This window comes from Hypanus sabinus, chromosome 7, assembly GCF_030144855.1.
Source record: "Hypanus sabinus isolate sHypSab1 chromosome 7, sHypSab1.hap1, whole genome shotgun sequence".
Classification (NCBI taxonomy): Eukaryota; Metazoa; Chordata; class Chondrichthyes; order Myliobatiformes; family Dasyatidae; genus Hypanus; species Hypanus sabinus.
Genome location: NC_082712.1, coordinates 32,341,360 through 32,355,958, shown reverse-complemented (window position 1 = coordinate 32,355,958; position 14,599 = coordinate 32,341,360). Strand labels below are relative to the sequence as shown.

The window sequence follows — 14,599 nt, the reverse complement described above, 5'->3', positions numbered from 1 at the left end:
TATCTTGATCTTGAGAATGGCATTGCAAAAGTGGAGTGGGGAACTTCTAACAGTTTTGAAAGTGCTGTGGCCTCTCATTGTACAAGAATGAGGTGGACTGACAATTAGCCTGTAGCACAAAGGAAGTCTTGCAGACATTAGTCCAACCAACAGATTCAAGGAGACTTCCTGAGGGCAAGGTGAGCACAATTTAAATAAGTACGGTAACTAGACATGAACATGTCGACTATATTGAAGCATCTGTCATCTAAAATGTTGGTGCAGACCCCAGAGGGAGCACTGTGTTTGTCACTGTGTTAGTTCACTACACTTGTTACTTCACAATCAATGTATAAGATAACTTTTTTTCTTCTGATGAACTGATTTTGAAATGCATAAGCTCTATCTAAACTAATGATCCATCTTCTCCTAAATGGTTATGAACTAAAGATATTTACTCAAGGTATTTGGAATATAATATGTGTTGTATGAGTAATATTGTATATGTATATTGTAGTTATGTGTTTATCAGAGAGAATCATAACATTCACCAGTGAACAGAGGGAAGTACTGACAACTGAAACAAAATGGGGATATCTGAAGATGAGAGATATTAGTTAATGCACGACTGAGCCAGCAACTAAATATGTATTATGTTATATTACTTCTAGCAGGATGGAATTTAAACTGGGGTATGTTAAGTCCATCAAACCTTGGATGGACCACATGATAGGGATTGTTCACTGTCCTGGTTTTGGTTCTAGAAAGGATCTATAGGCATTGGGGAAATGTAAAAACATATTGTGAAAGGCTGAACAGGTTAGAGTTTCTCCCCAGTAAGCGTTATGTATGAGGATAAATTAGCAAAAGCTCTTAAGGAAATGTAATACGATAGCCTTGGAGAAGGTGTATCCACTCTTGGAAGATCCCAAAACTAAAGGCCATAAATAGAAGATAATCACTAAAACAATCCAGTATTGAATTAAAGAACACCAATGTTTAGCCCATCTTTTGATATGATCCATTTTACAGTGAGTCTGGCAGAGTTACTGGAGAAATTACTTTTCACCTAAATTTACTGCAGATGAATGATATTTCCCAGAAATTGGGATGCATGTGCACCTAATTGTTTTGAGTAGGCCCCATATAAAAAGCAAAAAACCCTTCCAGCATCATGAAATGTTAGCAATGAGGCCAAAGGTTGTCTTGTTGGAGAGCAGAGGTACAAATTAGGCTATGGGGACACCATTCTCTCGAAAGGAATAAACTTTGTACATGTACTTGAATGCTATTTTTAAAACTACTTGCTTTTTGTTGAATCCTGCACATGGTTGCACTGCATGGTTCAAAACTGATGGGGAGTTGCTGCTGGATTAAACATTGAGGCATTATGTGATTGAACAATATACAAGTTTGTTTTAAAAGGAGAAGATATTGATGGTGTTCCGATCAAACCATGCAGGCATTGCGTGGAAGCTAATTTCTCTTTCACATTGATAGCATAATGAAGGATCAAGGGATAAAGACTGTAATCAGAGACCTTTTTCAGTTGGTTTGAACTGTCACATGGCAATTACAAGGGATAGATTTACTGTGGACTGTACAGTGTGAAATAGCTTTGCTTCACTCTAAAGCTGAGGGGTTATGGTGTCAGCATAGGGCTTTAGAGTAACCATATTTCAGGGCAAAGAGCAATGAGATGTTCAACTCTTGCAAAACCACTGTGCTGATCTGGGGAGAAGAAAGGAGGCAGAATCTATCAAATCTGTGTTCATGACTAGGAAAAATAATTAATTGACCTTCAAGTTAAACTGCTTACTGCCAACTGATCATATTCACGAATTAATTCTTGATTATAGATAATGACCTTAAACATTAAAGATTAGCTTTATTTGTCACATGTACTTCCAAACTTCAATACAGCCATGGATGGTTCCAATCCTTCCTGTAAAAGGAGGAGGGCTGGGCATGGGGCTAGCAACCTCATCTGGTAAAAACCCAGAGCTACAGAAGCACCAAGATAAGCTTCAAAGACCTCATCCCTGGTTCCAAGACAGAAGGACTCGGGCAAACTGCTATCAGCAACCTGTACGGGTAATGGGCTTAACACTGTGAGGCAGAGACAGAGAGACAGACAGACACATGCAGTGAAATGCATTGTTTGTTTGTCTGATCAAATCAGTGAAGATCAGTGTGGGCAGCCTGCAAGTGTCGTCATGCTTCCAGTGTCAGAACAGCATGCCCTCAAGTAACCTGCCCTAACTGCACGTCTTTGGAGCGCCTGGAGGAAAACAGCATGATCACAGAGAGAATGTATGAATGCCTTACAGGCAATAGTGGGAATTGAACCCCAAATGGTGATCTCTGGCACTGTAAAGCAATGCACTATCCGCTATGCTACTGTGCTGCCCCTTAAGCCTAAATTGTTCTCTTAAGGGAAACATTCTTTCAAAAATCCAAAAACTAGCCTGAGTGACTGAATGTAAGAAGACTACACTGTGGAGGAAAGCAATAATATCTGTTTTATATAGTTGAACACTTTAAGTGTTAAGGTTCTAATTAGATTTTTCTTCAGCACTGGATGATACTACTTCAATTTTTGCAAATAAGTCTTAATGCTTAGTAATTTAGAGAGCTGCAGTATCTTTAGATAAGCAATAGATTGTTCTAAACAAATGAATCAATGGTGAATGTAAGACACATAAACTGTATCCCAATACAAGACAAATTCTGCATTACTGGAGATCCCATATTAAAAACAATCCTAAAAATACTTGGCAGGTTAAACAGCGTCAGTGGAGAGAGAAAATGAGTTGGTGTCTCAGCCCATGACCTACTGATAAAATGCTTCATTATACTTGAACAATTTGTTGACTGAGCTTTGTAATTAATGTCATTTCCCTAATGAAAATAGGTCTAGCAAAGGTGGCAATTAATGATTAATTAATTCTGTTCTGCAGTTCCTTGCATAAAGTGAAAGACAAGATTAGATCTTTGTTGATATGAGACACTCTTTAATGAAATTTCTTTCTCAAGAAAAAAAACCATCACCTTGTTTTCCTTTCCAACGCAAAGAAAGGTAAAAATGAGCACTGAGGAGGAACTGCTGAAATTACAGCAAGACTGAAAAAAGGTTAATTTTTCAGAATTATCACCATGTTTCAATAAGTGATCAGTGGTAAATGGGCATAGCTCTGTGGATGCAGTCCATCTCCCCACAAAGTCAGAGCAGTGGGTTGGAACATTTCCTGCAGACATACTCATTTGAATTTACTATTTTGCATGACATAGCAACCAGGTCAATTCCTCCCAATTATCTCACTACAGTGTCTGCTGAATCTGTCCTGTGTGACGTTCTGTGATATTTGCACAGACAAGAGTGCACAGGAGGTATTGTTGGTGACACATATTCAATACATCAGCCTATTCCAAACTAACAGTAAGTTGAAAAAGCTTTGCAAACATCTTTCTGCTGAAGAACGAATAATTGCATCAGTGCTATTGCCAAAACACAAAGGAACGTAAGGTGCTGTAAGTCTCAAATAAAACCAGAGAATGCTGAAAATGCTCAGCAGGTCAAGCAACATCAGTCAAAGTTCCGGCCTGAAGACTTTTTATTGAACCAGACTACTACCTCAGGTGTTAACTCTGCGTCTTTTTCCACAGGCGCTTCCTGACCTGCTGAGTGATTCCAGTGCTTCTGTTTTCACTTTGGAGCAAAGGCCAATGGGTAAGTTGAAAACTTAGAATTGATTCAAGATTTAAGTTTGTTTACCATGTGTCCTTCAAAGCATTCAGTGAAATGCATCATTAGCATTAACAACCAAAACACATTCCGGCACCATTGTACCATGCCTGTAATGCTTGGCAGAACAACACAGGGCACAACAAAACAACAACAGCAAAACAAGCCCTGTTTCTTCCCCCACCCACACATGTACACAATCCTCCAACCCCAGGACAGCCATCTTCAGCCTCCAGGTTCCAGCTACCCGCACTTAGACTCGGGTTTGGGGTTTGACTTCCCCAGCAGACTTGGAGACGTGCGGACTTGTGGTACCTAATTTACCTGAATACCATAGGTAGGGTAGCCTATGTTAAATGTGTTGAAAATCTTTGTATTGGAGAGTAATCGTGAGATGAATCACAGAAACCATTTGTCTCTGTGCCTTTATTAGTTTCTCAGAAGAGCAATGCTATTGGTGCCATTTCCCTGCTCTGCCTTGCAGTTTTTTTTCAAATCTATTTTCAACTTCATTTGAAAACTATAATGGATCAGTTTATAATAAACACCAAGTTCTGGTTCATTGCAACATGCAGTATATAAAATGCTTTTCAGCTGCTGATTTTTCTTAATCATTTGAAATTTATGAGTTTGATTTCTGATCCATCTGCTTCCAGAGGCTGTTTAACTGTATCCACTCAACCAAAACCCCAATGGTGATTCTGAACTCTGATTAAATCTCTGCTTAAGCCTGTTTGCTCTCTCCTCAAGCCCAGCTTTTGCAGTCTTTCAACACAAGTAAAGGCTCATTCTGATAAGTTTCTTTTCCATCCTCATAAAACCCTGTAATCACCCTCCTAAAATATGGTTCTCATTTTTGGACATGTTACTCTCTTGAACCTTCTGAATGATTTGAGAGTTGCTTCTTTACTTTTACTCTTTGCTTCCACTTTACATAAAGAGTGGCAAAGTGGCTCAGCAGTTGGCACTGTCGCCTCAGCTCCATTGACCAGAGTTCAGTCTCGATCTCGGCTGCCATTAAGTGAATTAACCTGTTCGGCATATCTGCATGAAGAGCAGGAAGTACTTGTGCTTGCCTTCTATTTGTGCTGCTATAAAGGCTTTAATGTCTCTGATTGTACTCTTCTCAGTATTTTCAGCTTTCTTGAGGCAGCTGAAAATTTACAAAGGCTCCCTATATGAAGGATGGAAATGACAATATAACAGTGAAATAGCCAACATGTTCCTTGTAAATAAACTGGCTGTTTTTCCCATTTCCTGCCTCCATTAAAGCTAGCAGTATCCACACTTGAATTAAGTTTGGTTCCAATGCCAGATTTAACCCACGCACCCATCATATATTAATTTCAAGTTAAGATTCAGCTCAATAATTTTGTTGGAGTTTTAGATCTAATTACCTGGTACTGTTACTATGACATGAGTGAGTCAATAATACAGTATATTTGATGGTGACATATTTTGACAGATGCAACTGTAGGAAAATTTACCAAATTGCTCTAATACAAAATCCTGGAGGAACTCTGCAGGTTGGGTAGCATCTACAGTTAAGAATAGACAGTCGATGTGTTGGACTGAAACCCTTCTTCGAGACTGTTTATTCCTTCCCAGAGATGCTGCCCAACCTGCTGAGCTTCTATATGTGTTACTTTAATTCAGAGGATTTGTTGTCTGTGTTGAGTGGATGGCAAAGCTTAATATACAGATCTGAACAGGAATTACTTGCCTTTTGTACTAGGTGTACGTTAGAGAGGTTGGTACAGCAGGGTAGCAGTTTGGAGGCACTGGCATTTCTTGGCTGATTGACGTCTGGGCTCTGTAGTGAAGTGTGGCACTTGCAGGGAGCTTCACCTGTGAGACTGCAGGCCTCCCTGAGCTTCCTTCCATTCATTTAAACAAAGCTACCCACCTGCAGTTTCCCTAACAGAGTTCTCTGTGACTGTCAGTTCTTATTGAGATGCCATCTGACCATTCAATATCCTAGCTGTTATTAGAGACTTGGAATATCATGAGCTGTTGGCATAATCCATGATACGCTGAACAGCACAGTATGGAGGGGACCAGGACACATAACATGTGGTGTAAGCCCTCCAGCATTCAAAACAAATATGAAACCTTGTCAGTGATGGAAGTTACACCACCAAACAAAGTAAAGATTGGAATGCAATCTAGAAGATAACATCATTGGTGTAATTGCTTGAAACAAACTGAGGACCTTATGTTTGGATTCATGTCAACTTCTCTTTGAGTTCAGTAATGAGATTAGAAAAGAATTATTGTCCTGGATCAAGGCAGGAGTAGGATGGTAGTACAGATAAATGAGTGGCTGAGGAATTGGTGCAGAGGGCATGATCTTGGATCATTGTAGTTTCATCTGGGGCAGGGGTGACCTGTACCAGGGGGACTAGTTGCAGGCAAACGGGAGGGGAACCAATATCCTGATCAGGAGGTTCACTAGAGCTAATTGGGAGGGTTTGAACTAATTTGGCAAGTGGATGGAAACCAGAGCATTAGGTCAGAGAGTGGAGGGATAAAGAGGAAGGTAGATATCAGGGCAGCAGAAACAGGTAGGAGCAAGGCAATAGATACAATGGGACAGATAGTTTCAAGTGTGTGTATTTTAATTCCAGGAGTATTATGGGTCAATTTGATGAACTTAGAGCATGAGCCAGTATATGGAATTATGATGTTGTGGTCATTACATAGACTTGGTGAGAAAGGGACAGGAATGGGTGTTTAATGTCCCAGAGTTTTGATGTTTTTAAAAAGATAGAGAGGGAGGTAAGGGGGCAGTGGGGCTGGTGGTGGGAAGTTGCACTTCTGATCAGGGGCAATATCACAGTTGCACTCAGAGGGGACATAATGGAAGGCTTGTCTACTGCATCTCTATGGGTATAATAATTGGAAGGGTGCAATCACTCTGATAGGATTGTATTAAAGATGTAGCTGATGAGGGTGAGTTTCTCAATGAGTACTTTACATCAGCATTTACCAACGAGAAGGACATGGAGGATAGGGAAGTCAGTACCAAGAGTACTAATATGCTAGGGCATTTTGAAGTAAAGGGGGAGGTACTTTTGGGCCTCTTAAAGAGCATTAAGGAGATAAGTCCTCTTGGCCTGATGGGATATACCCTAGTTTATTGAGCGAGTCAAGTGAAAAGATTACTGGGGCCTCGACCAATATCTTTGTGTCCTCCCTAGCCACAAGCGAGGTCCTGGAGGACTGGAAAGTATCTAATGTTGTTCCATTGTTCAAGAAGGGAACCAGAGACAATCCTGGAAACAATAGACAGGTGAGTCTCATGTCAGCGATAGTGAAGTTACAGGAGACAATTCTTAGGGATAGGATATATGAGGATTTAGAAAATCATGGCCTAATTAGGGAGAGCCAGCATGGCTTTGCAGGGAGCAAGTCATGTCTTACTAACTTCATCGAGTTTTTTTGATGAGGTGAGGAGGGTGATCGATGAAGGTAGAGCTGTGGATGTTGTGTACATGGATTTTAGTGAAGTGTTTTACAAAGTCTGTCATGGGATACTCATGTAAAACATTAAGATAAATGGAATCAGTGGTGAATTGGTAACTTGGATTCAGAACCGGCTTGCCCATAGAAGGCAGAGTGTGGTGCTGAAGGGACTTACTGTCGCTGGAGGTCTCTGACGCACGTGGTGCTATTCACAGATCTGTACTGTGATGTGTATCAATGACCTGGATGAAATGTAGATGGGTGGTTTAGTAAGTCTATCTTTTCAAGGACTCTTCATCTTATGTTCTCGATATTTATTGCTTATTTATTTATTATTATTATTAACAATAGTATTATTTTTGTATTTGAATATTTTTGTTGCCTTTAGCACATAGATTGTTGTCTGTACTATTGGGCACTGTCTTTCATTGATTCTATTGTGTTTCTTGTATTTACTGTGGATGCCTGTGAGAAAGTGAATCTCTGGGTTGTATACAGTTGTATCTATCTCTGAGGCCCAGCATATTGATGCAATTACAAAGGAGGTACAAAAGTTATATATATTTCATTAGAAGTTTGAGGAAAATTGGTATGTCACTAAAGACACTCACGACTTTCTAGAGATGTACCGTGGGGAGCATTCTAACTGGTTGCATCGTCTTCTGGTGTGGAGGGGCCAGTGCACAGGATCAGGAAAAGCTGCAGACAGTTGTAAACTCAGCCAGCTCCATCATAGGCACTAGCCTCCCCAGCTTTCAAAATGCGACACCTCAAAAAGGTGGTATCCATCATGAAGGATCCTTGTCACCCAGGACATGCCCCCTTCTCATTTCTATCATCAAGGAGGAGGTACAAGAGCCTGAAGACACACAGTCAACATGTCAAGAACAGTTTCTTCTCCTCCACCATCAGATTTCTGATTGGAAAATTAACTCATAAGCACTTCCTCGGGATTTTTCGCCTCTTTTTCCACGACTTATTTAATATATTTTTTAATGTATGGTTATTGTAATTTATAATTTTTATTGCACTGTCACAAAGTAAAAATTTTGCAACATATTCCACTGATACTAAACCTGATTGTGACATATATGTATTTTAATAAAAAATTTGCTTTGAACTTTGATACGAAGATTGTTGGTGTTGTGGATAGTGTAGATACTGGTAAAGAATATAGAGGGATATAGATCAATTGCAGATATGGTGCAGAAATGGCAGACTGAGTTTAACCCAGCCTAATATGAAGTGTTGCATCTTGGTAGGTCAAATGTAAAGAGACAGTACACTTAAGAGCAAGACCCTTAACAGTGTTGATGAGCAGAGGGATCTTGGGGTCCAAGCTCCTAGCTCCTTTGAAGTGGCTATGCAGTTTGATAGAGTGGATAAGAAGGCATATGGGATGCTTGTCGTTTTGAGTTGAGGCACTGAGTTCAAAAGTCAAGAAGTTATGTTACAGCTTTATCAAACTCTAGTTAGGTCACATCTGCAGTATTGCATACAGCTCTATTCACCTCATTACAGGAAAGATGTTGAGGGTTTGCAGAGGGTGCAGAAGAGGTTTACCAGGATGCTGCCTGGATTAGAGGGCATTTGCTACAACAAGAGGTTGGACAGACTTGGGTTGTTTTCTCTGGGATGGCAGTTGCTGAGGGCAGATCTGATAGAGATTTATACAATTATGAGAGGCATAAATAAAGCAGAGAGACAGTATCCTATTCCCAAACTTGAAATGTCTAATACTATAGGGCATGCATTTAAAGTGGGGTAAAGGAGGTGTGTGAGGCAAGTTTTTTTATACCTCAGATAGATACTTTGTGGAGATTTGTGACATGTATGATTATATGATATATATGTACAATGTCTGAAATACGTCTTATGGAAATGTTTGTTTGATGATGAACTTCAATAAAAAAAATTTAAAAAAAGAAAGAAAATTGTGAGTGCCTTGAATGTGCTCCCTGCTGTGATGGTAGAGACGGATATATCAGGGACTTTAAGATGTTTAGACAGGTATATAAATGTGAGCAAAATGGGAGGGATATAGACATTGTGTAAACATCAGAGACTAGCTTAGTTGTCCTTTTGCTTTGATTTGGCACAATATTGTAGGATGAAGCGCCTGTTCCTATGCTGTACTGTTCCGTGATCGCAGAATGTCATCGTGAGGAAGCCATGAAGTTGTTCCCTCTTGTAGCATCAAGGAAGGTAATGCTTTATTAAAACTGATTTCTACCAAGTTAAAATGGTTCACGCATTTCACTACTGTATTTATTTCAAAGTTCAAAGTAAATTTATTATGGAAGTATGTTTATGTCACTACCCTGAGATTCATTTGCTTGTGGGCAGTCAAGGTGAAACAAAGGATTTCAAAAGAATCAATGAAAAACTCCACAAAAGCGATTAATGACAAACCTGCTAATATAAATAAAAATAATTAACAAATAATACTGAGAACGTGAGTTACAGAGTCCTTGAAATGAGTCCATAGGTTGTAGAATGAGTTCAGTGAAGTTATCCATACTGATTCAGGAGCCTAATAGTTGAAGGATAGTAACTAATCCTGAATTAGGTGGGGTGGGGCTTCAGACTCCTGTAACTCCTTCCAGATAGCAGCAGCGAGAAGAGAGCACGGCCCGGGTGGTGCGGGTCCTTGAAGATGGACACCGCTTTCTTGTGGCAGCGCTCCTCGATGTGTGTTGCAAAATTTGTTAACTTTGCAGCAGCAGGACAATACAATGCATGAAAAATGTAGGGAAAAATCTGAATTATGGTAAATACAGTGTGTGTATGTGTGTACTAAATAGCTAAATTAGTGTAAATAGTGCAAAAACAAACATAAAAAAAAGTAGTGAGGTAGTGTTCATAGGTTCAATGTCCATTCAGAAAATGGATGGCAGTAGGGAAGAATCTGTTCCTGAATCACTGACTGTGTGTCTTCAGGCTTCTGTACCTGCTTCTTGATGGAAACAATGAGTAAAAGGGCATGCCCTGGGTGGTGGGGGTCCTTGATGATGGAAGCTCCTTGTAGATTTCTTGGATACTGTGGAGACTAGTACCCATGGAACTAACTAATTCTAGAACACTCTGTAGCCTACTACATTACAAGCCCCAGCGAAGCAGCATGTTGCGTCCTTAAGCACTTAACCACACACTGCTCCAGTCCACCCAGCTAAAAATGGGTACCGGTAAAATGCTGGGTTAACCCGGATAGACTGGCATCCTATCCGGGGGGAGTCTCGTACTCTCAGTCGCTTCATGCCTGATGCACCGGTCTGATGAGCCTATAAGGCGCAGGACAGACTTTAACTAGCAGCCTACTATAATCATGTGCAGTGGCACTGCCATACCAGATGGTGATACTAGATCACTTAGCAATTTCCTCTGCAGAAGGACAATCTACTGGTGAGTTTCGAAAATCAGTTATGTCTCATCCGAAAACAAAACATCTTAATTCATTTTTTGAGTTGTTGTTAATTCTCTGCACATTGGCCATACATTAGTAAGAAGAAAATCTTTGTAGAGTGTCTCCTCTGTAAAATGGTGTGATCTCTAAATAGAAGGTAAATTCCATTATTGCTGAGCACTTGATTCATTGTAAGCTGGGTGATAGTTAGGGTGGTGGATAGTTTGGGCATGGTTGACCAACCATTTGGGGTTTTTTCTAGAATAACCAAAAAGGTAGATGATCTAAGGGAATGGATGTTACCTATCTGGGCTCCAGCAAGGCCTAAGACATGGTTAGGTCTCATGGAATCTAGTGAGCAGCTGGTTTGCTGGATTTAAGATTGGCTTGGAGATGGGAAGCAGAGGGTTGTGGTTGGAGGTTGGTTCTCAGAATGGAAGTGGGCCTTCAGTGCTGGGACCCTTGTAATTTGTCATTCATTTAAATACTTCGGTGCAAATGCTCAAAGCATGAACAGTAAATTTGCAGCTGACACAAAAATTAGGAGGTGCTGTCGATAGTGAAGAAAGTTATCTGAGATTACAGGGGGTTCTTGGTCTGTTGGGAAATGGGCAGAGGAGTACAGCTGGATTTCAATACAGACAAGTGTGTATTTTGGAAAGTCAAACCATTGTAGGACTTGTACCATAAATGGTCAGTCACTAGGGAATGGAAAGGAACAGGGGGACCCAGGAACACAAGTACAGTGTTAATTGAAGGTGACATCAAACTTAGACAGGGTGGTGAAAAAAAGCACTTTAGCACGTTGGCCTTCCTTAGTGAAGGAAGTAAGTATAGGAGTCGAGACATTATGTTTCAGTTGTATCAGTCATTTCTGAGGCCATTTTTGGAGAGTTGTGTACAGTTTTAGTCCCACTGTTCTAGCAAAGGTGTGGTTCAGCTAGAAAGAGTGCAGACATGATTTTCAAGGAGGATTTTTTTATGGCCATTCCAAGCTAATGAGCCACACCACCCAGCAAACCATCTATTTAATCCCAGCCTTATCATGGGACTATTTACAATGAGCAATTAAACTACGAGGCCGTACGTCTTTGGCCTGTGGGTTAGGGAGGTAACCGGAGCACCTGGAGGAAACCCATGTGCGGACAGGAAGGACGGACAAACTTCTTACAGAGGACACCAGAAACAAATTCCAAACTCTGACAAGCTGTAAAATGTCATCCTATGCTACTGTGGTCTGGGACTTTAGGACTAGAAGGGCTGAGATATAGGGAGAGGGTGGCCAGTCAGTCTTTATTCCTTGGAACAGATAGAGGTTTATAAAATCATGAGGACCTTGGCTAAGGTGGATGGGTAACAGTTTTTTTCCCCACAGAGCTGGGATATCCAAAAAGGGCTTTGATTTGGGGTGAGAGGGGAAAGAGTTTAAAGTGACCTATAGGGCAACTTTTTCACACAGAGCAGTGAGTATATGGGATGAACTGCGAGAGGAAACCATTGAGATGGGTGCAGTAATATGATTTAAGAGCCACTTAGGTAGGTAGATGCAGGGGTGGGCAAAGGGGGAAGGGGGCCGAGCACAGGAAATCGGACATAGCATGCCCACAAGTCACTAACCCTAACTGTACAGTACTTCTTTGGAATGCGGGAGGAAACCAGAGCACCCAGAGGAAACCCAAGTGATCACGGGGAGAGGGAACAAACTCCTCACAGGCAACAGCGGGATTGGAATCCTGATCTTATAGTGTGTGCTGTAAAACAAGGTGCTAACTGCTGTGCTACTGACTATAGACTAGAGAGGTGAACAGCACGGTTGGCATGGACCTGTTGGGTCAAAGAGCCTGCATTGATGCTGTAATTTGTTATACCTATGACTCATTTCCTGCAGCAAATCCAGTCAGGTAAACAATGTGAATAACAAGTTATTCACATGATGCTCTCATTTTACTGAAATATAAACCTAGACTACAAAATACAACAGAATTAGTAGTTATAGGCAGAATAAAATAATACTGCTGCAGCAGTTAGGGAAAAGGCATATTGATAAAAGCAAGTTTTCAGATTTGCAGAAGTTTGTATAATGTAATTTGATAATCAAACACTATTTATTTCCAGAATCAGTCATCTGAAGTCTGCAGTTTTTCAGTCATTACTGACTTGGCAGCAAATTACTCTGGTGGCATTATATTATTTTTACATTTTCATCAATGGCTTCCTTTGAGTTGAAATTACTTGGCATGTATTCATATTTGCACTGAGCATTTAGTTGTCTCCTCTAGAGTTCTATGTCAGGCATCCAGTGAGTTGACTTTCCCTGTATTCCTCATTTATCTTGTTTCATAGCCCCAAAATCAATAATAATGATTTTGTGCATGCACCAAGTACAAAGAAATTAGGGCATCCATAAATTAAATTAAAAGCTCTAATTCATTACTTGAGTAAACCTGAAACACAAAATGTCTGTTTCCAAGTGGAATAATCAGACCTTGGTATGGCCCAATTTAGCACTTACTGGAGGAACATAAACCCGAGGAACAGTTTTTTTCAGAGAAAAGTGCCTGAAGGTTGAAAGATTATTCATGGAGTAGTTTTGTTTAATGTGGCTCAATCATCATTTATCAATTAAATACAAATACTGGAAGCCGTCACCTGCACAGAAAGAAATGCTGGACCAATGTGTTCAAGAAATGTTGGTTAATTGGATGATGTAATACATGCCAAGGCCATTTGCTCAATTGCTTCTATGTTTCCCATTGGAAAGAATTGTTGAATTGGTTCTGCTGCTCCTCACTCCTTTGCCTTGGGCTGTGTAACTTCTGCATTTGTTACTATTGATCCTGCTTTAAGCCATGCAGGCTGATAGAACGGCATCCATCTTGAAATCCAATAGGAACAATAACATTATTAGTTAACCCTGCGATGACTTGCTGGAACTTGTACACTTCTCTCTTACTAGCTGGGTAGGATCTTTTTTTTTAAGTAAATTCTCAGAGCTCCACCAGCCTCTACAATAATTTTGAATGGGAACATATTTCCCACCTCTGCCAGTTAGAGTGCTGCGGTGCTGGTGGCAGCCTTTTCATCACTCCAGTCATCTCATATGGGCTATCCAGCCAACTGGCTGGCCTGTTCTAAGCTAGTATATGTTGTCATGATCAGAAGAATCACAAATGATGCTGGCATGTGTACCAAAACCAATAATTGCTCTCCTTTTTACTATTTTCCCTAAAAAGCCAAAGAATAACATTGTGACATTGGGAAGCTTGGACTGAACCAGAGAGATGGTACACACTGCTGGCACACTCCTCATTTGGTGTAGAACCAGCTTGCCAGTGGCCTTGCAGGACCAGTGTGCTGTTTAATTGTAGAAATCAAGTTGCATGTAGAAAGGAGATTATTAAATGCATCATCTATTACAAGTCGTCCAGCCCTGGTCTACAAAGCAAGTGCAAGGTTCTACTCTTCACTGCCAAGACACCTGCAGAGATTGGAATTAGAGGCCAACAATGCAGCACTAGTTTGACATGCTCACAAGTACTCCTGTTCATATTCAAGCGTGCCAATTTCCCCTTCATAGAACAAACTGGGACAGAAAATGTGAAATAAAATGATGCAGCACAAAGCAAATGCAGAGCTAGTATACTGTGTTTAAAATATGTATCAAAGCCTAGTAGGCTTTCAAAGCACATAGAATTTGCAATAAGATGAATTGACAGCAGAGTCTTATATAATTATAGTTCATGGGGAATAGTTATTATGGAGACATGGTCACAGAGTGAACAGGACTGCATGTTCAATATTCCAAGTTATATAATGTTTCGAAAGAACAGAGCACAGGGAAGGAGGTAATGTAGCTTTGTTAATAACAAGGTATTGTAGTGGTGTTGGGCTGTCATATCCGACTGACTGGCCACATCACTATCTGGCATCAATTTGGAGGTGGGGGGAACTATTGAACAAGATTGAAGTAAGTTGCAGAAACTTGTAAAATTAGTGAACTCCATCAT

At 40.4% G+C, this 14,599-nt stretch overlaps 2 long non-coding RNA genes across 2 annotated transcripts in view; one reads left to right on the top strand and one right to left on the bottom strand.

The window, feature by feature from the left end:
• Window positions 1–14,599, bottom strand: part of LOC132396656 (uncharacterized) — a 201,406-nt gene that overhangs the window by 121,272 nt on the left and 65,535 nt on the right. The gene's annotated exons all lie outside the window — the stretch shown is intronic.
• Window positions 1–14,599, top strand: part of LOC132396657 (uncharacterized) — a 103,169-nt gene that overhangs the window by 84,119 nt on the left and 4,451 nt on the right. Inside the window, exon 2 of the long non-coding RNA XR_009513065.1 lies at window positions 3,646–3,709. This is a non-coding gene — a long non-coding RNA (uncharacterized LOC132396657). The remainder of the gene's footprint in view (window positions 1–3,645; window positions 3,710–14,599) is intronic.